This window comes from Moschus berezovskii, chromosome 3, assembly GCF_049115385.1.
Source record: "Moschus berezovskii isolate FMDL1 chromosome 3, NW_MosBer_1.0, whole genome shotgun sequence".
Classification (NCBI taxonomy): Eukaryota; Metazoa; Chordata; class Mammalia; order Artiodactyla; family Moschidae; genus Moschus; species Moschus berezovskii.
The window spans coordinates 112,880,135-112,880,805 of record NC_142462.1 but is presented as its reverse complement, the minus strand read 5'-3'; the positions used below and the strand labels follow the sequence as shown (position 1 = coordinate 112,880,805).

Below are 671 nucleotides of genomic sequence, written 5' to 3'. Positions count from 1 at the left end.
CTACCGTGTCCTTCGCGCCATCAGCATCTCCCGGATATTGTCCTCAGCTTCTTTCACACTCCGCTCCAGATAGGATTTTTTCTGTTCCAATTCTTTAATTTTTTCTTCTGCTATCTTCTGTTTCTCTAGCAGCTGATTATGAATTGCCTCCTTGGATTGAAGAATAAACATTCTTCCTACACCTTAATACATGTTAGTCTCATCTACCAAAGTCATAATCTCTATCTGTAAGATGTGCATGCTTTTTCGTTCTGTTCAGCTGTTCAATCTGTACATCTGCAAGCTTCACCTTCTGCTGTGTCAATAACTTTGGCTTGAAGCTCTGTGAAGGTCTTCTTCAACTCCAGATCCACGGGGGCCGCCATCTTGCTTCAGTACTGCCCATGCTAAAGTATTTAGGCACAAGTTTCTCGAGGTCTGAAGCTCATTCACGTGGCTCAACACCAACAAAAAGTACATTTGTGTGGAGAGAATCACAAAGCAGATATGATGATATGCTAACCGTTGGAGGCTCTGCAAGTGTTCGTGTTCACTGGGTGTGCTTTCCGTTTTCCTTAATGTTTAAAATTTGTCAAAAATTGGCGGGGGATGGGGGAGGAAGAAGAAATGAGACAAGATATGTCAAGCACCCTGCCCAGCACCCATTCAGCAATGTTTATTTCATAAATATT

At 42.5% G+C, this 671-nt stretch overlaps 1 pseudogene; it reads right to left on the bottom strand.

Annotated features, from left to right (window-relative positions):
• Positions 1-365, bottom strand: LOC148778400 (prefoldin subunit 1 pseudogene; annotated as a pseudogene).
• Between the last annotated feature and the right edge of the window lie 306 nt (positions 366-671).